The sequence below is a fragment of the Rutilus rutilus genome, assembly GCF_951802725.1.
Source record: "Rutilus rutilus genome assembly, chromosome: 4".
NCBI lineage: Eukaryota > Metazoa > Chordata > Actinopteri > Cypriniformes > Leuciscidae > Rutilus > Rutilus rutilus.
In genome coordinates this window covers 26,801,076-26,827,808 of record NC_140212.1, presented here as the reverse complement: position 1 = coordinate 26,827,808, position 26,733 = coordinate 26,801,076, and the positions used below count along the sequence as shown (strand labels likewise).

The 26,733-nt window shown below is 39.0% G+C and overlaps 1 long non-coding RNA gene across 3 annotated transcripts; it reads right to left on the bottom strand.

Annotated features, from left to right (window-relative positions):
• Positions 1-18,514: 18,514 nt before the first annotated feature.
• On the bottom strand, positions 18,515-21,871 carry LOC311289988. Of its 3 annotated transcripts, XR_014627258.1 has the most exons (6): positions 20,759-21,871; positions 20,482-20,599; positions 20,139-20,344; positions 19,991-20,030; positions 18,679-18,815; positions 18,515-18,591 (listed from the first exon to the last, which is right to left on the bottom strand). It is a non-coding gene; the product is annotated as an uncharacterized lncRNA (long non-coding RNA). The 3 variants fall into 3 exon arrangements; XR_014627260.1 differs by lacking the exons at positions 18,515-18,591; positions 18,679-18,815 and having other exon boundaries at positions 19,778-20,030; positions 20,759-20,954; positions 21,045-21,871; XR_014627259.1 differs by lacking the exons at positions 18,515-18,591; positions 18,679-18,815 and having other exon boundaries at positions 19,778-20,030.
• Between the last annotated feature and the right edge of the window lie 4,862 nt (positions 21,872-26,733).

Below are 26,733 nucleotides of genomic sequence, written 5' to 3'. Positions count from 1 at the left end.
TATGCAACAATAACAAACTAATATGTAAGAATTTCTTACCTTATCTTTCTTGTCTTCAAATCGCGTTCATCTTCTGGGGTAAAGCCAATGTAAGCTCACGACGCGTCTTTCAATCTCGACGAAAAGCAGAGACTGATGAAGTGTTTTGGTGTTTTGTTTTTGAGGTAATGAGCGCGTTCGCGCTCCATGTGGAGATTTGCATGTGAATATCTTTTGCGCGAGTAGGCGTGGTCAAATTAAAACTAATGCGCAAGCGTTTGAGATACTGGACATCTAGTTGGTTTTATACAAATTACTTAAACAGAGAATATTTGTTTTCAGTTTGAATCCGATCATTTAAAAGTACACACTTAAATGTTTATAAAGGTATATGGCTCATAAATGTGTGACAAGTATTCGCTGAGTTTTGTTTCAGTTTATAGACGTGCTCAAGAAAAAAAAGTTCACCGCGATGGAGAGGCAGAACGCACACCCTGTTTATTTTCTTTATTTTACAAAAGCACAATGTTTTGATTTGATTGTAAGTGGACACATACAAAAGTAAAAATATCACAGATTCTTTTTTTATATTTCTTTTTTTCTGTATGACCATAAATGACGGAGTAATTTAAGTTTAAAGTGCTACAATGTGAAGAAAATCCAACAAAACGCGGGGGCGCGTTTGCCGACCTCAGAGGGTTAAGAGATTTGCTCTCAAGCTATTTTCAACACTTTAGATTGGTTAATAATTTGTAAAAATAACAGAACCACGTGGGGACTGACCAATAGCATCGATTTGTGAAAAAATATGAAATTGACTAAATTTGGACATACCAATTTTCCGCCCAACAGCGAAGATGTTTGAATGTAACACAATCATGATTCGTATATGTGCATAGTTGTGACAGAAAGTGAGAGGGAGTAGATCCGAGGTGTGATCAGCAAATAGCTGTGGGTGAAATTCTGCAGCCACTTCTACAGAAGTGAAGTTGTGCACTTCTCAGCAAAAGCTTCCAGCTGTTTATGGATAACTTTTACACAAGCCCGAGCCTTTTTATGGACTTGCTCACTAAGAAGACTCTGGCACAATACGCACCAACCGGCGGGCTTCCCCAGAATGAAGGCAAATGACCTCAGTCGCAGAGCTCAAAGGGAAACCATACGATGGCTCAGAGACGGGAAGCTTCACTTTGTGAAGTGGATGGACACACTAGAGGGTACAATGTGTTCGATGATGCACAAGGCGTATGACAGTGATGCAGTCCTTAGGTGTTTCAAGAATTCCAAGGGTGTATGGGAAAAGCTCAGAGTCCTGATTCATGCAGCAGTGAAGGACTATAATAAAGACATGGGAGGAGTGGACCTGTCAGATTCCCTAATAGGGTACTATAATGTCCTGGACAAAACCACAAAATGGTACAAGGTGCATCCTTTATCCACACTAAGTATACTAATACTTTAAGTATAGACAAAGTTTTCATGTACGCTCTGGGTGCTTGTTGTATGAAAATCGGTGCAGGTATATAGCCGCTAAGGCAAAGAGCACTCGCTGTTTCTCGTTAATCTTTAACATTAGACATTTTATGTACTGATTCTATTTATATTTAGACTTTTCCTTCAAAAATGTTTGTTTGTAGCTGCAAGAAAACTTATTTGTTGTCTACAACATGGGATAACATCCATGAATATCACTCACAAACATTACTAGGCAACCAGTAGCATGATTGCACCTTTAGCGACTTTTCAGACCCATTTAGAGACTTGTTTTCCAAAAAAGTGACTAGCGACAAATCAAGCGACTTTTTGGACAAACTTTAGTAACTTTCCAAATGTCGGCAGTACTGTCTTGCGAGCGCAAGGTCTTGCTTCCCCGCTGCAGTCTCTCTGCGTCAGCTCTGAGAGGAGCAGCACATTATGTTGACCGCACAGCAGCTGACATAGACATGAATGAGCTGTGTATGTGCACGCTGTGTTGCCACAGACCAATCATTATCAGCTTCTCCTTTGTTTTAAACGTAAACAATTTCATTTGAGCGTTTATTCTTGTCATACGCTTATATTACTCACTATCACAGGGTTTACTTCATTCCAGTTTCTTAACTCTCTGACTTCAGATCGTTTATTTAGAGACTGTATAATGTCAAACACAACAATACACTTCATTAAATTCATATACACATATAGAAATGTATATACACGTAATACAAATATAAATACAACTTTATTAAAAAAATATACACAATACAAATATATATACACAGCTAGAACATTACACACATTCAAAATAGCGAACATGTCACACTCTTTAAGGGGTGGCAATGACACAAGGGCTTACTGTCTGTATTGCAAGACAGAATTTTGTGCCAAGTTGTCTGACATTAAAAAGCATGCTTCAACTCAGAAGCACAATGTAAATTCAAAGCCTTATAATCAAACAAAGCGACCAATATTGCCATTTTCCACAAAAAAAAAACATTGACTCTTTAAAACAGGCAGAGGCAACAATGGCAATGGCTATTGCCAGAGCCATAGAGAGAAAGAGTTGCGACACTCTTTGATGTCGCCGCTATGGCTGTCACGTGGTTCATGTAAGCCCCAATAGTTCCAAAACATACGCTGGCTGTCATGTTATTCTATGGGACAGACAGCAGCGATTGTATTATTGAACGGTAAATATAAAATAAAACACACACCCAAGTACTTTTTCAGCTGTTATTTCATTATTGCATTTTGTTAATGTCGATTTTGCATTTGGAGAGAAGTTTTAGGCTATATTTTTGGAGGGAAAAGCTTAGTGTTCATGTTCGCATGGGTAGTAGCACTGGCTTTAGCGGCTCTAACTTAACTTTTCCATATCATTCATCTGATGATGGACGTCTCATGATATTTATTTTAGCACAACTGGGCTGTATTAGGCTATTGATTCCCGTGATTTTGTTTATAAATTTTGATTCAGCCATTAGCCTACCTTCGTGATCACGCAAAGAGGTCTGCCGTGGCGGTCCGTTCAGAAATCGCTTAGAAGCTAGCTCACTTCTTCTGATGAAAGTGGCCACCCCCAGGACCACAACGTGAAACATTATCATGTTAAGAGAATATTATTTTAAGATTAAGCCATACACATTATCAAAACTATAACAGATTAAAAATGAATGTAAGCATGGCTGATACAAATGAAGGTTTTCAAATAAAATATTTTTTATTAAACAATGACAGACAACAAAAATGTGTGCTTGTGTGAGTGTGTGTGAACAAGAAAAACAAAAACCAGGGGCAGGTGATCCATGAAACAGACAGGACTGGTGATGGCCATAACAATCCTAGAGGTCCAGCATTGTTCTCACAAGCTGCTTCACTCAAGACAATAAAACATAATGAAAAGTTAGTATATCCCCAAAAAATTTTATTTAATAAAAGTTGCTATAAAGGTGGCAGCGATTCATTACCGAACTCTTAGCTGACGAAGTCGCGCTAGCTAACTAGCTAGCAGCAGTGCTTGAAAATTGGTTGAAACAACCAACATAAAATATAAATAATTACGCTGTGCATGTACAAATGAAGACCAGTATAAGCATCGCAAAGGGCCTCTGACACAATATAGACAGTTGACAATTCAAAAGAGGTCGAAATTTCAGCAACTTACCTCTGGAACAACTCGACGCGCAGCAATGTAAGTGAATGGTGTCCAACGCCCAAATGACAGTGTTTGGAACTATTCCGATCTTCATATCCCGGAAGTAGGCGGTTAAAAGCGCCCCCATTTTTTACAACGGAGGTCTATGGGAGTGTCGCAACTCTTTCTCTCTATGGCTCTGGCTATTGCATAGCACTGTTCTTGTGACCAAATTTGTAAGGCATGCAAAGCTGCTTTTCCAGATTCCAGTGCAGCCAAACATTTTCGGATACACTGTTCCAAGTGTACCAAAATGATAAATGGGGTGTTGGCACAATAATTCATTAAAAGAATCCTTCCACCAAGAGACACAACAAAGGAAGCCATCACACTGTTAACATAGTGCCGGGCTTTTGTCAATTTTCTTGGGGTGGGAAGACCTCCACCGGCATCTCTGGGCGATGGCAGAGAAGATGATTTTCATCTGTGGCAACTGCCAATGGAGGTCTTGCAGGTTCTGGTTAAACTCTGCAACAAGCTTCACACTTTTGATGTTTCTAAGGTCATTTCTGCCACAGTGGATCAACAGGACATCTGGCACAGCTCTTCTTCAAAGGTACTGATGGAAGAAGGGGGGAGGAGGTTTCTCCAAACTACGCCACCACAGCCAAACCACCGTACCTGGGCATTCAGACCAAGGTTGGTCCCTTTGGTCTCTCTCACATGTTTTACCCCATGGTGAATGTAGCTGTCCACAATTATAAAAAAAATGTGGGTCCTTTTGATTGTACAAAACAAAACATCACTTTTCAACAAAAAAAAAACAAAAAAAAAACTTGTTCTGGTATTATTATTAAATGTGACAAATTATATTTAATTTTCCCATATTTTCCCAAGCTATTGAATGCTGTATGGCAGGGGTACTCAATTAAAACTCCATTAACTTCTCAGCAAAGGTCTGGACAGTTTAGCATAAAACACATCACAGAGCATAGCGGCTTTCGCACCACAGGAACCTTTTCATAGTAGAACCATTGGCGGAAGTTCCCGGTTTTTGATGTGTTCGCACCGCAGGAACAATTTTAGTTCTACCAGAAAGACTCGGGCGGCAAAATTACATGACAAAGCATACATTTATTAACAGCCCAGCAAGTATTGTGTTATAAAGTTCTTTGGCGTAGGCCCAGTCCGTAACTCGCAATCCGAGGGTAACGGAATCTGCATTTGCTGCCTGAAGACGAAGGGAGGGGCACAGCCGACCCCCTGGGAGGTATGGGAAGGGACCATCCTGGTGGTGGTGGGGAGAATGGAGGTGAATGTCGGTGTCAGCATCTGCAAACCTTTATACTACGAGTATTAGAACACGATTGGTTAGATGAGAAGGGAATAAGTGACGTAACAATTGAGTCTTCCTGGCAGAACTTACGCTAAAGCTTTCATTTCTAGGAACTCCTTTTGCAGGAACTAATTTAGGTCCTACTTCAGAATAGGGTCTAAACCACCACTATAGGAACTATCCGTGACGTTCGTGTACGCTGATTGGCCGAATGCACGCAAAACACCAGCATGCGCCATTTAAAAAAAGGCTGTGTAAACACACAGATTACAACCTATATATTTACTCCAGAAACTAACTCTACGAACATTGAAAATAGTTATAGATGGGCCTCTTAAAGGGATAGTTCACCCAAAAATGAAAATTAGCCCATGATTTACTCACCAGGAAGCCATCCTAGACAGCTGTACGCATCGACTTACGCCAAAAGAGTAACCCTTGAACTTGACGCACAACGTAAATCATGGGCTAATTAACATTTTTGGGTGACTATCCCTCTAACCTTTATGCTGTCACAATCAGTTAAAAAATAGGCTATTGATTCTATATGAGAAAAGCATTAATGTGTTAGGTGTAAATGTACATTACATTTTACCTTAATGTAAAGGTGTGTTGCATTAATAACTAGTTGCTAACATTGAATGCACGTGTTAACCATTAATTTTAGGATGTTAACCTAGCTAAAACAGACAGCATGAGCTAAAGATGAAATTGATTTAGCTGTCCATCAAATTGTGATTCATTGTAAATAATAATATGAGAAATTTAATTACTAGTATTTTTTATTTATTTTTGTATTTTTTATTTTAAAGTTTGTATTTTACAGTGTACAATATCAGACTCAAGATGTCAGCGCCATATTGGGACACTGGCGGCTTCACATACTACAGTGGGAGAGAGTGAAGGTGCGTTGTCCATCTCTTTTTTTTAACATAGGATTGTGATGGTGACCCAGGATCCACTGTGTTCTTCAGTGGTGTAAGTTGCTCTGGTGTGGTTATTCTACAGTACCAACATTAACACCAACACTTTTTATCAGGATGCAATCCACTGCTTTCCCAATCAATATCAGCAATGTTCAGTTCCTGGATAAACAAAGAACAACATTACTCTATAAATAGTATACAATCTCAGTTCCTGTAATAGTTCCAAATACTACTTTTGCAGGGTTGTCAACTTTCGAGTTTAGCTTGGAGTGAGAATTATTTTGTTGTAAAAAAATAAATAAAAAATTTAGTTACCAAATGTTTTTTGTGGTTTTTATTTGTCATAAAATTTGGTAACTAAACAGAATTTCATTAAGTTTAGTGACAAAATGTTATAATGTTTTATTAGTGCTTGCCACAAATTTCACGATTTCAATTTACAAGCTTGTGATTCGATTCCGATCTTGATTCAATATCGATTCATTTAGATAAATATCAGGTACAGTAGCTACTGTTAAGTACGAGTTTCCTTTCTCAAGGAAAAAAAAAATCACTCAACTAATGCAGTAAACATACAGGGAGCCCTGTCAGCTGATATTATTAATAAAGCTTAAAATTACAACGCAAATTAATAATAGATGTGTAAATCTGCTTTGTTTCACCAATACTACTACATAGGTGGGGCTCAGCAGCTTATAAACAGTTACCTTGAATGGTGTGGGGGGAAATGTGTTTGGTACAGACTGGGCCAATCAAGGTTCTAGGTCTTCATTCATTGGTTTAATTAAAACCCATACCTTGACAACACGTGGGGTCGACTTCATGTGGCGCAGTGTTAATTTCGTTGACAAAGACCATGACGAAAAATATTCGTCAACAAACCTTTTTCACGGACGAAAACTAAATAAAAATTAAATAAAAAGTCAGATTTGATGATGAAGAATGTGACAAAATATAACTGACACTTTAGTCAACGAATAAAAATGAGACGAAAATATTAGGGAGGGACGAATGGAGAAGAGATCCAATCATAACTACTCTTTTTGTGGGACAAGTTGGGAAGAAATCTAATCAGAGCGAATCTTTGAGGGTAACTTAGGTTGATCTATGCAGAAGCAGCAGAGCCATTTTAAAAAGCAGCGGCAAATGTAGGCGCAACAGCTAAACAAACGCAGCAGCAGGTACACAGGAGGAGAACAAAGATGAGTTTGCAGAACTTTGCAGAATTTAGTTGTGTTTAGTTGCACAGTCTTAGTTACACAGCTTTGGCTGATTTCAGTTGACTTTGCTCGTTAGCAACACGCTAATGTTTTGCAGTGCATCAGGTCCGAGGGCAAGGTCTAGGACGAAAACGAAGAATTGACATCTGGTCACACTTCACATATGACAACAAGGACAACAAGACCGCCTGTAAACCGTGTGGAGCAAAAATCGCTGGGAAAAACACAACCAACTTGAAGCGACATTTACAGACGACTCATCCAGAAATACATGGTAAGGTAAGCATACACGCTAAGGTTATTTTATCAGATAAGCCACCGTGTTTCCGCTAAACTTGGAATAAAATAGAAGCTAAAGAAAAAAACCTCTGAACTTTATTGATTAGATGATTGTCTCACTGAATTAATATGAGTATAAATATTCAATGTCCTCAAATTGAATCAAATGTGTACTATTATAGTAGATGTTGTGGTGTTGTATATGACTGGACAAAGGGTGTGTGTGTGTGTGAGAGAGAGAGAGAGAGAGAGAGACAGAGAGAGAGAGGGAGAGATCTGAGGAGATTGGGCAAGAAAGAAAAAAATCACAACTTGATTCCCCCTTTATTCACCCTCACAGATACAGAAGACGTATGATGACAAAGATGACCATGCGCCAAGTGGAAATAAAGCTAGTGCTGCTAGTGCAACCCAGCAGCAGGCCATCTCTACAGCTTTCCTAAGTTCTTCAATGTACAAAACTGAATCGAAGGAACAACAGACCAAGGAGCAGGCCATAGCTAGATGGATTGGACGCACAGGTTTACCACTCACAACAATTGAAGATACGCATAATAAAAAACATAGTGAACGCTTGAAGAAATCAGACCAATCATAAAGGCTATCACAATCATGTTTTTATTTTATCTGTCAGTAGCCTACGTCTATAGTCTCTTTATACTGGACTATCATAAAATAAAGCAACTTTTTTTTCAGGAGCTTTCTCTGTTTCTCTGACTGAAAATATCTGTATGGGAGTCGAGAGAGTGCTAAAGCTCCTCAGGTCGTATTTTTGGTGGCATATATTTGTAGAAATTATCATTCTTTCTAAATGTGATGTAAATATGTCCTGTAACTACCAAATAAACAGAAACAGACGCGACTGAAGAAGTAAGTGTGTCCTCTTTCTTTACGGGCGTGTTTAGTGAAGCGCTGTGGAGCTTCTGGCCCGACAGTGTAAACGCAGGCCCGGTGCTATTAGCCCGGCACGGCCCGTTTAAAGCCCTGGCGCGCACTGGCCCGACAGTGGAAACGCGGCTAATTATCACATGAATGATTTTCCCCCTGCCACACACTACATATATTCAGTATATAAAGACACACACCAGCCACTTTATTAGGTTTAGACTTATTTGGTTGTCTTTTCTTGTTATTAGGTACCATCATGTCGACATGGAAATGGAAATGCGTGGTGCATACCATACAACTTGTGGTCCACATGTTGCAGAAAGAGACAACTGTCAAAAGAGTCCTCGATAAAGCAAGGTCTGTGGTGAAGCTCTTTCGCAAGTCCTCAGTTGCAACACAGAGGTTATTGGACTGGTCAAGCACATTCAACATGGTCACACACCTCCTCACAGTCAAAGATGCAGTCTGTCAAATCACAAATTACATGGGATGGGACAGTTTGCTTACTAGTGAGTGGCAAAGCTTTCATCATTGCATGACTTACTGCTGCCTTTTGCGGAACACACTAAAACCCTCCAGAGTGACACCACATCTATGTCCCTAGTGGTTCCTGCCCTCTTTGATCCAAGAGGTCCTCGCTGCAGCCTGTAGCACGATGACGTAGCTGGATCAGATCCGACACGTACTGGACGCGCATGCGCGGTGGTGTGTTTTGGTCTGTACAAATAAAAAAAATTAAAAAACCTGAATTTAAGTTACATATTAATGATCACTTGAGTGACAACTGCGTGATCTGACTGCTGTAATCAGTTTGTATATTAAACTTAAATTCAGTTTTTTTTTTTTTTTTTTTTATGTATGTACATCATGGCATGATGTACGTACATAAAACTCCGTCGCTATAGAAACAAAGACGCTAAAATGCAATCATGCAATGAGCTTCTCTACTACTTATTGTGAAATTGATTTCTTTATATTTGCTATTACCGGATTTTCCGGGCTATAAGTCGCACTTTTTTTCATAGTTTGGCTGGTCCTGCGACTTATAGTCAGGTGCGACTTATATATCAAAATTAATTCAGACCGAGATGAAAACATTACCGTCTACAGCCGCGAGAGGGCGCTCTATGGCGGAGCTGTTCAGAAGCGACACCAAGGATGAAGAAAATTCAATGGATTCAGTGATGTGGAATGAGATCGCGGGTGCTCGGTGAACTTGTTTACTGGTAACTTGCTTGTTGGACTCGCTGGCTTATGTTAATTTAGACTATTCAGCCTCCCAGGTATATGTTCTTTATGCTATTGTGTAGCTGAATAACTGTTAATGTGTTGCGTCAACATACCGGACACCTACTCAGCCTGTTATTCTGTGTGCTACTGTGTAGTTGAATAGCTTGCCTTTCCATATTAAATGTCTGTTCTTGGTCTTGGATTTTGTGAAATAAATTTCTAAATAAATGCGACTTATAGTCCAGTGCGACTTATATATGTTTTTTTCCTCTTCATGACGCATTTTTTGACTGATGCGACTTATAGTCCGGAAAATACGGTAGTATTATCCATAGGCCTACTGTAAAATCCTTATGTTTTTATTCAACTATGTGTGGGCCTAATGAAAAATAAATCATGTGATTTAAAATGTTGTAAAATTAACTAACTTGCATTAATGTAGAGAGAAACTAGGGAAGCATCACATTTATGTAAATAATTACTTATCCATCAATAATTACTTATTACTATTTATCAGTAGGCTACTACTACTACACAGGTTAGAACATCATCTCAATACAATATTGAGCACGTCACTTAAGACCAGCGCATGCGAATGCAAATTATAACCCAAACATACCTCCATCCAGTACATATTGGATCATCCATCGTACTACAGGCTGCAGCGAGGGGTGTCTCCTTTGATCTGCTGAGCCACCTAACTGACTTTGCAAAGAACACTTGGTACAGAGACCTCGTCACTCTTGTAGAAAAAATTAGATCAAATCTGAACCAGCGTTTTGCTTGCCTCTTGGATTCAACCGATGAACTTGCAGCAGCTGCCTGCTTTGTCAACCCAACTGTCTGTGAAATCCTTGTTAATGTTGATGTGGCTGATGGAAATATCCAGGAACCGCCGAAACAGGCAGAAGACTATGTGGTCAAATGCACTTTCCCACACACAAGACAGGAGGACCAGTCTGAAGGTGATGCAGAAGAAGAGGTTATTGAGGAACCAGAAGCAGCGCCATCCTAAAAGCAGCCGGTGTTTAGGTTCCTCTCAAAATGCCGCACCACAAGGCCTAAACAGAAAACCTCCACAACCAGCATCGGGCAGCAGATCATCAAGTACAAGGAAGAACTTTCACATCCCATCACTGAGGACACAGGGACAGACTTCTGGCTGGAAAAGAGTGACAGTTTTTATCACAGTTTAAAACCTTTTGCGTTAGACTTGTTGGCTATGCCAGCTTCTCAAGCTTTTGCAGAGAGGATATTTAGCATCACAGGTGACCTCACAAGAGGACGGCGCAACAGAGGAAGGGTCAAATTGGAGCGAAGTGCTTTCCTTAAAATGATTCCTTAAAACAAATAGAACTGTTATATTTACTGCTATTTACAGCATGTCCTGTAGTAGTATATGCACAACTTGAAAGTTACTGATCTGGTATTTGTTTTGTTTTTTGTTTAATATGAGAGCAGAGAGATTTTTTTTGTTCCATGCAATAATGGCATTACAGCTTAGCATGTAATTCACTTGTCTTGAGTTGAGCTCATTTATATTAGCTCATTGATACTTCTTTTAATTATTAACAGAAGAATAGTTCATTTTGTGTGCAATGACATTACAACCAATGCATATTTTCTTTTACATGTGTTTTGTTTTTCTTTTCAAATGTCTTTGATTTTGCACACAATGCACAGAGTAATAGATGATGAAGAAGAAGATGATGCTTACAGAGTTGTGTGCTTTTTAGTTTAATGTGATATTTACCTGTATTTTCAATGCTGAGAGAGCAGGCTTTTTTTAATTTACTTGAACATTAAGGAGCAGTGCCGGCCCGAGCCTTTTGGGGGCCCTAAGCAGAATTTGATTTGGGGGCCCCCTCCCACCACGCGGAGTCACCTGTGCTTGACGATTATTGACACAATGTCACTCTATAATGTTAAATTATAAATTAATACAATGAGGTTATGTATTAATACAAAATAAATAGCCTACTTAATAAAAAATAGATACTTAAATAAAAATGTTTTAACTTTTTCTTTACTCTTTTACTAACTCTTTGAAACTTCTGAAAACAAACTGTCAAAAAACATATTAAAAAAAATTTATTTGCAAAATATCCTCCAACGTTTTGCAACCCTTTGCAGTTTGAATGATGTCTTATATGAACATGACGGAGTATGTGTTTATGTTTCCACTGTTCGATCGCGTCCGCGCCTCACACACACACACACACACACAACATAGGCTATTCCAGCACTGCAATCTTGACATCGCAGCCTGTTCGTTATAGCCGTAATAAAAAATAATAATAAAATAGTCAAACTAACATATAAAAATTACACTGCTCTTTTTAAATAGTCAGTAGTAGCCTACAATTCGTACCATTCAGTGCTGCGAAGCCTAAGCACCGCTCCACTGTGATGTTTCCAAGCACATTTTTGCGCATGTGAAGAGAATGATTTTTTCCCTCGATATTGGATTTCAAGCACATTTTTGCGCTTGTGAAGAGGATGATTTTTTCCCTCGATATTGGAACGTGGGTGAAGTACAAAGAAGCCTATAATAAATAATAGTTTACCATCCAAATCCATCGCGAATGTTGAAACATTTTGATTCTAATGAGAGAGATCCGCTTTCACTTTCGCTTTAAATTATTTCGTTTTGGCTTGTTTATAGTTATTTTTTTATTCTTGTTCTGTTCTGAATATCATTAAATGTAAAGGATAAATCATTGATCAAATCAAATTTGTGTGAAATGGCTTAACATTAGGCTACCGTGACTTTGCGCACGAATTTTCTATGCACGCGAGTTTATGCGCATATGACTCAAACACTGGCAGACACAGCAGCAGTTGTAGGTAGGCAGGTATATTGATCATGAAATCAGAATTTTCTTGTCTTGAATTATTAATCCATTCATTAATTTATGTCACTTGTTTAATTTAATTAGGCCTAATATGTAAAAAAAAAAAAAAAAAAAAAACTCGCTTGGGGGCCCCCTGGTGGCGAGGGGGCCCCAAGCAGCCGCTTAGTTCGCTTATGCCTCGGGCCGGCCCTGTTAAGGAGTATTTCTTTGGTAGTGTGTGCAATGGCATTACAGCCAATACATCTTTTATTCTACATTTGAGAATTGCACTAATCTGTTCTGTTCAAATCTTGTTGATTTTGCACAGAGTAGCAAGGCATTCTAAGGCATTGTAGCCTAGCAGTTATTTAACTTCTCTTGAGGTACATGAACATTAACAGTAGTGAATTTTCTATATTTAGATACCTTGTGCAATGGCATTACAACCAATAGTTTTATTATTATTATTGAGAATTGCACTTTATTTTTCTTAATGTTTTTGATTTTGCACAGACAGTAGAAGACAGTAAGTTCAGAGTTAGGTGGTTATCCATTTCAATAATATTGTACTTCATCTTGAAAGAATGTCATATGCATTGCATTTCATTCAGGGAGAATGCATATCTTTTTCAGGGAGCATGTATATTTTTCAGGGAGAGCAGGCCTTATGCTTATTTTATGTGAGATTATCTTTTGTGAAAAAGCCACGGTCAGTGTTTTTGACATTAAGAATAAAATAAATTACATGTTTTGTAGTACAACCGTTAAATCTGTGTCTGTATTGCATATTCAAACCTTAATACCATTCCATAACAGACTGGTGGATACTTCCAATGACTGGAAATTCTGGAGAAACATTTAGTCAAGTCAACTAAGTCCACTGTAGATTTAGTCGACTAAAATCTGCTAATATTTGGTCTACTAAAACTAGACTAAGGCCCTGTCCCATTTCTCCCCCCTTAAAACTTCCACTTGGTTTTGAGTACCCTCGAAAGTAAAGTCCCCTCAACGAGGGAAGTGGAGTTGAAGATCTTTCCCTATGAAATGGGACACCACTATATGCAAATTAGCACGGCAAACCTCACTATGTCACGCACAACGTCGACGTGTCTACTACTACTACTACTTTCATTCAGAAAATGCCGGTTCCAGCTGTTGTGTTGCCTGTTGTGTGGGCTGTGTTCGTTTATCTACGTCTGATGAATCAACAGAGAAGACGTGGAATATAGAAGACGCATTCCGCCGTCTTCTTTGCCTTGAGGATTTATTTCAGTGTTAGGGGTTAACAGTTTAGGACCCAAGGACCAGATGTTTGAAAGAAGACCCAGAGTCAGAATTATAAAAAATTGAAGAAAAGTTTTACTGAAGATAGTTTGCAGTTTCATCAGCAGAAGTCAGCTTCAAGACTCACACAGGAGTTCGTAGGCCGCCCCGCTTACAGTTACAAAGATCACAGCAGTTATACCATTTCCAAGGTCTAAGCTACGTCATTGCTTACAGGCTGAATGATTCTTATTGGCCAAGAAATTGATAAACATAGTAATTTTCCACACACATATACAGATAGACAGAAGCATATCTCCATAGATTATGCCGCTGACACTCGGACCCTGAAGTTAGGCACGTCATGACCTTCCAGGTCGCAAATTTGGGTTGCTGGGTGCCAGCATGTCTCGAACAACAACTCAGTCAATCTCCAACAATGCCAGTGGTTCCTTAACCTGTAAGCAAGAAGACTAACACACACACCCGACACACATCTTTTCCAAGGTTGGATTTGGCCAGGCTCTAACTATAAACAGGAGAGTCTTCTCAAAACATCAAGATAACAAGTTCTTTCTCTCAGGATAGGACACTTTATCCTAAATGGAAATTATAGGCTTTAACTGACAAATGGTACCTTAAACTATAGACTTAAATGACCCCTATGTGTTTTAACATGTTGAAGACCTTTCTCAAACACAAAACCAGTCCCTATTTAATTTCTGGAAGCTGGGATAAATAGGCAAGCAACGTTACTGCATTCAAATATCAAATACTGACATTAATGAATACATGAAAAGAACATTTCAGTAATCACACTGGTAACTTCTATAACAAAGTAAAATCTCCAGAGAAGTCATTCAACTCATTTGATATTTAGAAGGAAAAGTGTTGATTAATACCTTGATTATAATCACTCATTACATGTACATTGAAGCAGCAGTGGATTCCAATCCACTCCCTTCATCAGGTATGTCCGATTTGTTTAAATATTTTGACGTTATGTTTACCTCAGCTGTTGATGATTTAACGCTAGCCCAAATAGAATTAACTTACCTGTTGTTTGTGTCGATAAAATAACACGACCTACACATTCAGGTCGTATAACGTTAGTTAAATCCAGGGGTGCGGGAAGTGGTTTTAGGTTGGGGGTGCTGATACAATGAAATGTATCTTATTCATACACTTTTGAGTGGCTGCCGACGATTTTTTTCTATGAACACAAGATTACGTAACACTCTGCGCTTATGTTTAAAAAAAGAAAGAAAAAGTAATTTAACATAAATAACACTTTTTAAATAGCCCACTTAAAGTGTTTATTACAAATAAAAGACTAAATGCAAAAAAATGTATTGTTGTAAATGTCACCAATCTACACTGACTGTGGAATGTGTAATGCAAAACATGTTTTTATTAGGCTACTTGTTGTTCATTGTTTTCCAGAGTGACCGTCCAGTGACATACTGCAGTTTGAATACCCTTGTGCCCATCCTACGCCTGTGGTTTAATGTGGAGTTAGAGATCAAACAGGAACGTCACTTCAGGTTAAATAGGCAGGCCATGTATGTCCTGCAGCGCCTGATGCAGAGAGAGCAGGACCATGGATGGGGCAATGAATTTGAAGTCCTGATATATGTCTATTGGCTTGCCCATGGACTTTCCTATTGTGTGGTGTCGCAAGTTTTCAGTGTGCCCAAATCCACTGTTCACAGAATTATTCATAAGGTGGCACAGTTCATTTGGGACAATCTACATAGAGCCATCGTCTTTCCGAAGCCTGCAGACCTGGACACTGTGGCTGATGGATTTGCCCAGTGTTCTGGAACGCCCGTCCTCAACAAAGCTGTAGGTGCTATTGATGGCTGTCACATTAGAATCAAGCCCCCATCAGTTCATCGCCTGGACTATTTAAATTACAAAGGGTTTTACTCCATAAACATGCAAGCCATCTATGACTCTGCTGGAAAGTTCCAGGATATTTTTGTAGGCTATCCAGGTTCCGTACACGACACACGCATTTTGAAAAACAGTTACTTTTATCTGTCCAGAAATTATCCACCCAATGGATACTTTATCCTGGGAGATGGTGGATATCCTTGTTTGGAGACACCAATCTGCCTCATCACTCCATATAGGGAACCTGTGAATGGCCCAGTGCAAAGGAAATCAATCAAGGGCACGTTCCATTGTAGAGAGGGCCTTTGGCATTATGAAGACTCGTTGGAGGTCCACACTTTTCAGGGCCCTGGAGGTCAGTCCTACATTTGCACCCCAGGTCATAGCATCCTGTGCTTTCCTGCACAATGTTTGCATTGACAATGGAGATGTCCTGGAACCAGACAATGATGTGGCAGTGGACATCCTGGACCCAGAACCTCCCCTACAAGAAGCTCCTGAGGCACATGAAACACCAGGGAATGCCACAAGGGACAGACTTGCTGCCTTGATCAGCGCACAAGCCCCTCATTAGAAAATTCTGATGAAAATTGTAAATAGTTCAACTCTCTGAGTGTTTTTTTTTTTTACATGCCCATGTTCTTTTGGGCTGTTCTAGTGTGGACATATGGTTCATTTTAACTTTAGTTCTATTAAACTTAATTATATTTTGAAAACATGTTGGTGATGGTTTCTTTTATAATGATCTAGACATGCAAAAAACATTTTAATGACATCTTAACACAACATAACATAACTATTGTTGGGGCATTTTGTCCACAAGTTTTTCAAAGAGGGTTAAAACGGGGAATGGGGTGTACAAGTATTGCAAGTATTGCACCAATTATAGGCTATTTTTGAAAATGTGATAGTTCCTACTCCTATCAACTTACCATTAGCAATAATGTGGGGTCCTCTGCTGGCTTGATAGAGGCCACAATCACAGGAGGATCTATCGCTGGCCTTCCCCCCAAAACGGCATGCATCGCCTGTTGGATTTTTTCATTAGACGCTGCCACTTTAAGACCGAATGCAGATCTAATAATACACATTTTCTCCCAACTATTCCACAACTAACTCCCATTTAAGACATAAACTGTGTTAAAGTGAATCTCCAAACCGGTCATTTAGCCATATTTTTGTCTGTATTTGATCGTTTAGACGCGCACATGAAACCAAAACTATCCACCTGTTTCCGGGGGGCGCTACTGTAAAATAGAACGTGGGTGAAACTTCCGGCTAGGTGGCGGAAGTAGTAAATCAACGGTATTTTGTGTTACATAGCGAAGAGGTTAGGTATTTTTCGAGTACATTTTTCTACTATTTAAAGTCGCAAACATTAATGAGAGATGTCGTTACGGAGCTCAGAGATGTGAAGGAAATTTCTTTAATCTGACTATCTAGAATAAAACTGATGCGTCTACTAATCGACACTTAATAAATAAAACTGTTGCGTCTACTCATCGACACAGAGCGTCTACAAATCGACACTTAATAACCTTTATACTCTAACTCTTGCGTCTTCAGTCGACAACTGGCCGAGTCTACTAACCTAACTTCTTTTTAGATTTACTGAGACAGACTTCAGTAAATGTCCCTCAGATGGTTTATTCAAAACGGCCGGGAGTTCTCGAGCAATACTCAGAGATTCTCGGCCCAACATAAGAATACAATAGGCTTTATAGGGTAAAGCCAGACACATCAAAATAGAATCATCATGACTAACATGTCATGCGCTATCAATATGATTGGTTGAATTGTTTAAAGCAAGCCCCCCCGTCATTACCCTTTGTTAGCTACATCAGCAAAATATCAAAAACATTGTAAGGGGTTAATATTTCAGTCATTCATTTCACAATACAGTCAAAATAAACAGAACATTGAGTCCTTTCTAAAAGTTTGATTCGACCCAGGTTATATTGAGTCAAAAGTTTGTTAGAAGGTTAGATCATATCGAAAGTTCGTCTGGTGGCTACATCCTAAATAAAAGGAAGTAAAAGTTATCCTGTTTTATTGTTAGATCTGGAATGGAAAGTTAGTCACCATCAGACATAGAAATGGGAAGTGTAATAAAAAGTTTATCATAAAATGAAAATCTAAGTTCAGATTTCATGGTTAGTAACATAATTAATCTTATCTAATTAATTCCACTGCAGGGACAACATGTGCTGTTCGTGGTTGTACATATAACCGCACTAAACTAATTCAGTGGCTTAAACGTGAGTGTTTTGAACATAAGCCTAAAACTAAATCTGAGTGTTCCTGTGAACGATTATACAGTTTCCATCACCTCCCAAAAGACGACGAATCAAATAGAATATGGAGGAAGAACTTAAACTTAAAAACACCCCCAAAACACCTGTTTGTGTGCTCGTTTCACTTCGTGGACAAGAAGCCAACACTGGATAACCCATACCCAACGCTCTTTCTGGGTTACGTGAAGCAACCGGAGAAGAGACACCGACCTAGGATTCGACATGTCACAACAACAACAACAACAACAGGTAACTTAACATTAATGTAATGTCAACTAGCTTGTTTTTTTCCTTTGTTTTTCTTGAATTACTTATTATTAATATATGTAAAACTGTGCCATGATGGTAGACAGGTAGCCTGATGTTTTTACCTCGCATAAACTTTTATTGTGACGAGCTTGGAGGGCACAATGGTACACAGTGACAGATGCTAATTTAATTTCCTCTATTAGTTAACATTTAATGTTACAGAATATCTATATTGATGATATTAAACGCAGTCTAGATGTTTTTCAAGACTCTAATGCCCCCTAATTGTTTTTTTTTTCTGCCACTAAACAAATCGTCATTGAAGGACTAACCAGCTAAATATAAGACCGCCACAGCTAAATATGTACTTAATGTATTCCCTGCAGATGAGCCTGATGTGATGCAGGTTTCTGGGGACCCAGATCCTACCTCACAGACCTTCCTGTGTCTGACCACCTTGAATTTGTGTGAAATTCCCGCTGCATCAGGTGCATCTACAGAGCGAACTGTGTACTGGTTTTGTTAGAGTTGCTGTGTGTCCTTCACTCCCTGTGAAGGGTGTTGATTTTATCCTTGGAAATGACCTGGCAGGTGGGAAGGTAATGCCTGTTATTGAAGTCGTTGAGGAACCAAATGGGTTCTGCGAGTTAGAAGGATTGTCTGAAACTTACCTTGATGTTTTTCCAGCCTGCGCCGTCACACGCGCCCAGTCGCGCAGAGTAGGTGATGTAGTTGATCTATCTAACTCGTTCATGTTTCCACTGTTGTCTGGTGACACATTACTGGATGTGAGTCTTGAAAAGAGAAACTGTTCAAAAATAGGAAACAAAGGTGTAGTTGAGTCTGATGCAGAGTTACTTAAAGTACCTGTGTCACGTGAGAAAATTATTGCTGCACAGAAAGAGGATAAAACACTGGTCACTGTTTTTAAGTCTGCTGTTTCTTTTGATGTCGTTAAGGATAAGAAGTTTGCTTACTTCATTGATGAGGACTTACTGATGAGGAAGTGGTGTTCTCATGCTGACGAGAATTCAGATTGGAATGTGGTTTATCAAATTGTGGTTCCGATTTCCTATCGTCAACATGTTTTGTTCTTAGCCCATGATCACCAGCTTGCTGGTCATTTGGGAGTTACCAAGACATATAATAGGATTTTAAGTCATTTCTTTTGGCCAGGTCTAAAAAAAGATGTTGCTCATTATTGTCGTACTTGCCATACCTGTCAGATCGTTGGAAAGCCAAACCAGAGCATTCCGCCAGCTCCTTTGATTCCTATACCTGCGATTGGAGAACCGTTTGAACATGTGATGGTTGACTGTGTCGGTCCGCTACCGAAAACTAAGTCTGGTAACCAGTTTTTGTTAACTATCATGTGTGTGGCCACCAGATTTCCAGAGGCGATTCCTCTACGAAAAATCACTGCACCTGTAGTCAGCAAGGCATTGGTAAAATTCTTTTCCACGTTTGGACTTCCGAAAGTAGTGCAAACCGATCAAGGTACGAATTTTCTATCTAAACTTTTTAAACAAGTACTTGAATCACTAGCAATTTCTCATCGAGTCTCAAGTGCGTACCATCCGCAGAGCCAGGGCGCACTTGAGCGTTTTCACCAAACCCTTAAGTCGATGCTTAAGAAATATTGCCAGGACACTGTTAACGATTGGGATGAGGGAGTTCCCTTAGTTCTGTTTGCTGTTAGGGAGACCGTTCAAGAATCTCTTGGTTTTAGTCCAGCCGAACTTGTGTTCGGACACCAAGTTAGAGGCCCGTTGAAAGTTCTTAAAGAACGAATTTTAGCACCTAATTCGAATACAGACACTAATGTACTGGATTATGTGAGCCAGTTTCGAGATCGTCTTCATACTGCTTGGTCGCTAGCTAGAGAAGGGCTTGCAAATGCTCAGAAAGATATGAAGAGTACATATGATAAACAATCCGTAGCGCGATCTTTCCAACCTGGTGACGAAGTGCTTGTGTTGTTACCTGTCCCAGGATCATCTTTGTCTGCTCGTTTCTTTGGTCCCTATGTTGTGAAAAAGAGAATGAGTGAAACTGATTATATGTTGTATACACCTGATCGAAAACGAAAAACCCGTGTTTGTCATCTAAACATGTTAAAAGCTTATCATACTAGAGAGTCGTCAACGGCGAGTGTTGCGGAACAGACGGCAGGGCCCGCTGTCTCTTCTGTTGCGATAGCCATGGACTGGAAGTCATCTCCTGGTATCGTGGAGGTGGACACGGATGGTGTGGTGCATCGCCATGCTTTTCAGCAGGGTGTCAGGTTGGCAAATTCCGAGATTTTAGAAGATCTTCACTCACATCTTAATCATTTGACTGTGGGTCAGAGGATAGACATTGTAAAATTACTTTCTGATTTTAAATGTCTGTTTGGTGATGTTCCTACACAAACAAATGTTCTGAAACATGATATCGATGTGAATGGAGCTCGTCCTATTAAACAACATGCTTACCGTGTAAACTCAATGAAAAGATCTGTTATGAGTCAGGAGGTAGAGTATCTGTTGGAAAATGGTTTGGCCAAGTCCAGTTGCAGTCCGTGGAGTTCTCCATGCCTACTTGTTCCCAAATCTGATGGCACATTTAGATTTTGCACAGTAAGGTAAATGCTGTGACTGTGCCAGACAGTTACCCGTTACCTCGGATGGAGGATTGTATAGATAACATCGGTTCTGCACGTTTTGTTACAAAGCTTGATATGCTAAAAGGATATTGGCAAGTTCCACTCACCTCAAAAGCTTCAGAGATTTCAGCCTTTGTCACTCCAGATAATTTCCTCCAATATACGGCAATGGCTTTCGGGCTTAGAAATGCCCCAGCGACTTTCCAGCGCCTCGTTAACATCGTTTTACATGATGTACCAAATTGTAACGCGTACCTTGATGATCTGGTGTTGTATTCATTGAGTTGGACAGAACACATTAGCCTGTTGAGAACAGTGTTTGAGCGACTTGCTAAAGCAAATTTGACACTTAATTTAGCAAAATGTGAATTTGGCAAAGCAACTGTTACTTACCTTGGTAAGGAGGTTGGTCAAGGCCAAGTGCGACCAGTAGAGGCCAAGGTAACTGCCATAGCCGAATTCCCAATTCCTACCACGCGCAGAGAGTTGAGGAGGTTTTTGGGAATGGCAGGCTATTATCGTGGTTTCTGTAAGAATTTCTCGACCGTTGTGAGTCCCCTTACATCACTGCTTAGTCCATCTAAATCTTATGAGTGGTCAGTTGAGAGTCAACATGCTTTTGATTCAGTTAAAACTCTGATGTGCAATGCACCTGTTTTAATGGCACCTGACTGTGCTCAGCATTTTAAGTTGGAGGTTGATGCAAGCGCCATGGGTGCTGGGGGGGTTCTTATCCAGGAGGATGCCAATGGAATAGAACATCCTATTAGTTATTACTCTCGTAAGTTTAATAAACATCAGCTGAATTATTCAACTATTGAAAAAGAAGCTCTTGCTTTGTTACTCTCATTACAACACTTTGAGGTTTATCTTGGTTCTAGTAGTCTTCCGATTGTGGTATATACAGATCACAATCCTCTCGTGTTTTTAACTCGAATGTATAATCACAATCAGCGGTTGATGCGTTGGGCTCTTATTGTCCAGAACTACAACCTCGAGATCAGACATAAGAAGGGTTCGGAGAATGTCTTGGCTGATGCTCTTTCGAGAGTCTAGTTGTTGTGTGTTTTTTTTTTTACAAACGAGTTTGTTCTTAAGGGTGGGAGTGTTACGTTCATAGGTGTCTTGTGGGAGTGCCTGTGTTTGTTTTCTCTCCTGCTCTCTCTCCTTTTCCCTGTCAATTTCTTAGGCCGTCTTCCTTGACTGCCGATTGGCTCACGAGGCTGTCAATCATCATTAACCCTCTGAGGTCGGCAAACGCGCCCCCGCGTTTTGTTGGATTTTCTTAACATTGTAGCACTTTAAACTTAAATTACTCCGTCATTTATGGTCATACAGAAAAAAAGAAATATAAAAAAAGAATCTGTGATATTTCTACTTTTGTATGTGTCCACTTACAATCAAATCAAAACATTGTGCTTTTGAAAAATAAAGAAAATAAACAGGGTGTGCGTTCTGCCTCTCCGTCGCGGTGAACTTTTTTTTCTTGAGCACGTCTATAAACTGAAACAAAACTCAGCGAATACTTGTCACACATTTATGAGCCATATATCTTTATAATCATTTAAGTGTGTACTTTTAAATGATCGGATTCAAACTGAAAACAAATATTCTCTGTTTAAGTAATTTGTATAAAACCAACAAGAAGTCCAGCTTCTCAAACGCTTCCTAATTATTTTTAATTTGACCACGCCTACTCGCGCAAAATATATTCACATGCAAATCTCCACATGGAGCGCGAACGCGCTCATTACCTCAAAAACAAAACACTTCATCAGTCTCTGCTTTTCGTCGAGATTGAAAGACGCGTCGTGAGCTTACATTGGCCTTACCCCAGAAGATGAACGCGATTTGAAGACGAGAAAGATAAGGTAAGAAATTCTTACATATTAGTTTGTTATTGTTGCATAAATTTCACATTGCAGTTGAACTGTTGCTAGATATATGGTGACTATTATCATATTTAGATCCGTGTTTACTGTTACTGTGTTTGTGGATATCTGGTCAAACGTAGATATGTATGGTAACCATAATGTTTTATATTTGAGCACGATCGCGTTTGAATGTATCACATTTTGGATCGCGATCGCGTTTGAATGTATCATATTTTGGAAAAGCAAAACGCTCCAAACGGCTTCATGTTTTTACTATTATCTCATTTCATATCATCATAACGAATGGAAACATTTGAAGTAACATGATAATCAATATATTTTTCTCTAGCTTAGTTACTGAAATCTTTTGGAAGATTTATATAGGCTGCTATATTGTTATTATTTTATGCAGCACTGCGCATAGCCTATGCCTACAAGGCACAACAAACGTGGTGTTCATTATATAATATATTGTTGGAAACATTTGTGTGTGTGTGTGTGTGTATTCTGTGAATTTTAAAAAGCAATTTTAACCAGAAAAATCTAAAATGTATTCCCAAAATCATGCAGGACTTTCTCTTGATATCAGTGTGTTCACTTTTTTTTTTTTTCAGGACCCAGATGCCACTGAGTCCTGCTGACTTCAACATTCACAGTACATGTCTCTGTACATGAACATGGTAAAGTGAAAATCAAACACCTTGGAAATGAAAGGTATGTACAATGTTTTTAGGAATGGCACAAAGGTCTCTTTCTTTGGATCATGTTGTGTTGTAAATAAATCCAAACAATCTAAAAGCCATTCTTTTTTAAATCTCCTCATTCTTTGTGGAAGGTTGGTCAGAATGATGGGCCCTGATAAGCTCCTAATAGGGCCATTAGGGTGTGTCTTTGTCTTTCTCAGGTGTAAAAAGCCTTACATATTAATGAGATGATCCGCCCCTTCGCATATTGCTTTTTCACACAAAACACGTCGTAAAAATTTTAAATCAATATATTGTCTTCTCTGAATGAGCAGTCAGGGTGATTTTCACATAGTTTTGGAGCAAATATTCTAGGCTACGCCATACAATTTTCAAAAGTCTTGTGAAGAAATAATCAGTATGGGTTTCATGACCTTATTTCAGTTTGTATTTTCACAAACCACGCATAAATGTCATTATCTCAAAACTACAAACTTTTACACACATGCTGCTGATATATTATTGTAGCAGAGTTTGTGCTGAATACAGTGTAATCAGACTTTAGCCATGAAAATGTCACAAGTAACAGAAATAAGCACAAATGTCAGAGCATGTCAGAACACCTCCAGGGCCCAGAAAACAGCTCAGACCTCAGAGGGTTAAGAGATGTGACGTCGGCCTATCCGCTGCCAGTAACGTTCCCGCTGGCAGATAAAAGGAAGCTGGAAAGGAGTGAATGGACTGCCTTCTGTGTTCTGTTTTTGCTGTCATTGTACTAGGTTTTTGACTCGCTTTTTGACTTGCTTTATTTGTTATTTGCTTATGCCAACATCTGTTGTTTTGTTGTTACCTTTTGATTTACTATTTTGTTTGATTTTCTTTTACTTGGATGGCGTTGCTCTTTTGATATTTGCTGAGCTTACGCTCTCTGATGTTTACTCTTTACCAAGAGGAAGGAGGATAGGGAAGATGTCGTACGACTTCCATTGTGCAACATTTAGGTAACTCTGTGTATAGAAACCCCAGGTAAGAGGTGAACGCCACCCATTGTATGTTTTGTTTTGGTAGCTGAGAGTAGGGAAGTTTACGGCGTTTGACGCTGAAGATTACATTACTTTCTTTTCTTTTCTTTAGTTAGGTTAGAGGTTTAAATGAGGTAGAATTGTTTGTTTTTGTTTCTTTCTTTTCTTTGGCGTCACTAGAGTCTCCTTTCTTTTGGGTTGATTTGTTTAGTTTTTCTTTTCTCTGGTTTATTTTCCTCTTTATTGTAAATTTGTACATACTGGTTGTGGCTTTCATAATTTATACTTTTGTCAATCTACTTTATAGTTTAATGGTTTCTTTTCTTTGTTGTATAATAAATCACTTTCATTGGCAGTTTGCGTTTTTGCATTGTTTCTTGCCGCCTCCTATTATTCTTACTGATTTGGCCATATTTTTAGTGTTACCCCTCTTGCTCCTAGACAAATCTTAGAGGGGTCGTAACATTAAATGGGTGGTCAGACCCAACAATGGAGGCTCCAAAGCACCTACCATCACATGTGGTATGACAACTGCCCTATCCACTGAGAGGACACTGCCTGTTGCAGATGTTGTTTTGAAAGACGATACAGACTGTCTGCTGTACACAGGGATTCCACTTCTCGAATTCAAAACCCTTGTGTCTTGCTTGCAACGTTTTGCCCCCACAATGTCAGCATTTTCAGCAGAGGACCAAATCCTCTTGACATTAATGAAGCTTAGACAGAACTTTGTTATTGCCGATTTAGCTAGACGCTTCAAAATGTCACCTGGTCAGGTCAGTAAAACACTGACATTCTGGATAGATGTGATTGCTGAGCACACCCAGGATCTCATTCCATGGCTGCCTCGCGAAACAATAAAAGCCACTTTGCCGCAAATTTTTGAGGACAATTTCCCCAACACAATTTGTGTCATTGACTGCACAGAAAGTGTCTTGCAGAAGGCTAAAAATCTGGACTCAAGAACTGAATCTTATAGTCACTACTTTGCAAACAATACTGTCAAGTATCTAGTAGCAATTGCTCCATCTGGTATGGTTATGTACATTTCAGAAGCATACGGTGGCAAATGTAGCGATAGATTCATCACACAGAACTCTGGGTTTCTCGACCATTTGCGTGCTGGAGATGAGGTGATGGGGGACCGTGGCTTCACCATCAGAGATCTGCTAGAGGAACGGAATGTTCGTTTGATCATGCCAGCTGACAAATGAGCAGGTCACTCGCACAAGACGCATTGCTAATGTCCGCATACACATTGAGCGAGCAATCAGACGTCTTAAGGTGTACAAGATCCTCTCTCAAACTGTGCCTATTGATTTTGTCCCTAAAATCGACAGAATACTAAGAATATGTGCAGCACTCGTAAATCTGCAAGGAGAGCTTATTTCTAGAACATAGACACCATATCTTACACAATCAGCTTGAGCTTAAATGTTCAATTCTCTCTATAACTTCTCTATAAATTCTCTCTCTTTCAACTGTAAAAACCAATACACAACTTTTACTTGCACTGATATACCAACACTTTTTCTTTTAGTTGTTGTTTCATAGACAGCTATTTTCTTTTTGCTGTGTAAATTTGTTTAAATTCTTAATATTTTTCAATCTCATAATATTCTGCAAAAGAGAGAAGTGTGTGTACTTTCACAGTATAGTATTGCTATTTTTATTTAATGAAATGTTCTGAATACCACTGTTAACCAAATGTGCAAATGACACATTCATTTATTCTTATAAATAAACTCAAAAGCCAATGACTAGAAGTGTGTAATATGTTTTTATTCAGTGTGTATTTTTTTATTTTAATTGTGGTTTGTTTCCTCACACAACTGTAACCATGCCTTTATAAGTATTGATTATTAATAATATTATTATAATATTGAGAACAGTGTAAACATTCCCCCAACTACGCATTAAACATCTGCAGGTATGTTGGACAGAGATGTATTTTCTTGTCAGCAAAATCATCAGCCAATCTAGGTAGCATGTGCACAAAGAAGAAGTTCTGCAGCTGTTGCAGTTGTGCATCTGTGTAGTGCTTATCAAATGGAATCTCCAATTCGATGTCCTCACTTGGTGTCCAGATGACTAGCTTGCAACGTTGTAGGCCCAGACACATCATGGTCAGTTGTGTCTGAAAGAAGGATTAAGAGTACATGTTTGTAAAAATAATCTGTTTAATTAATGCATACAGGTGCTTCTCAATAAATTAGAATGTCGTGGAAAAGTTCATTTATTTGAATTTGGGGGTTTCATAAGCTGTAAGACATAATCATCAAAATTATAACAAATAAAGGCTTGATATATCTCACTTTACATGTAATGAGTCTATATAATATATTAGTTTCACATTTTAAGTTGAATTCCTGAAATAAATTAACTTTTCCACGACATTCTTATTGAGAAGCACCTGTAAGTTCAAAATAATAATAGAGCTACTTTCATATTAAAAAGTATATTTCTAAATATAGAAAATACATTTTATTTAAAAACAATAATC